General features: G+C 40.8%; 1 pseudogene; it reads left to right on the forward strand.

The window, feature by feature from the left end:
- The first annotated feature begins 317 nt into the window (after positions 1-317).
- Positions 318-728, forward strand: part of LOC105119317 (disease resistance RPP13-like protein 4) — a 10,458-nt pseudogene continuing 10,047 nt past the window's right edge.

Here is a 728-nt window from a genome sequence, read left to right on the forward strand (position 1 = left end):
TTCGTTGTTTTTATTATTAATTGTTGATTGTTATTGCAGTAAAATCTGATTCCTTTTCGTTTAGTGTCTTCCAGAAACCAGAACTTGTAATATTTGTTACGGATAGCAGTATCGGTCAAGTTGGAGAGCATATGGATAAGTTGGAAGTCTTTGATGTTAAACCTTTTTTCAGTCGCCTTCTAGGTATTCTCCTGCTTTCTTTCAGTTTGACGCCTTTGCTTTGATGTATCGGTCCAGCACCAAACATTTATATAACGTTAGTGTCGTGAAAAAATCCAGCATGCCACAAGCGAACAATGGCATTGCAGGTTGAAAAGATGGCAGAGGCTATGATTGAGGCTCTTGCAGAGCAGTTGGTTCAAGTTCTCAAGAAGCCAGGAGAATATGTGCTTGAATTTCAAAGTGAGTTCAATGATATGAAGACGCAGCTTGATCCGATGAAATCCTTTCTTGCTGATGCTTACAAGCTCAAAAGAAAGGAGGAAACTGTCAAGACAACCTTAAGCATGCTGCGAGAACTGGTTTATGATGCGGAGGATATATTGACAGATTGCCTGCTCAGAGCTGAATATCGGAAAGAGGGTCTTAAGCACTGCAGCAACTTCACCCCACGTGAACTGATCTTCTAGTATCGTGTTAGGCCATTCAAGCATTCAAACACACATCAATTTACGTAGTTCGGCAACTTGCCTACTCCACGGAGCTACTGGTTTGTATTAATCAAGCTT

Source organism: Populus euphratica, unplaced genomic scaffold, assembly GCF_000495115.2.
Source record: "Populus euphratica unplaced genomic scaffold, PopEup_1.0 scaffold2765.1, whole genome shotgun sequence".
Classification (NCBI taxonomy): Eukaryota; Viridiplantae; Streptophyta; class Magnoliopsida; order Malpighiales; family Salicaceae; genus Populus; species Populus euphratica.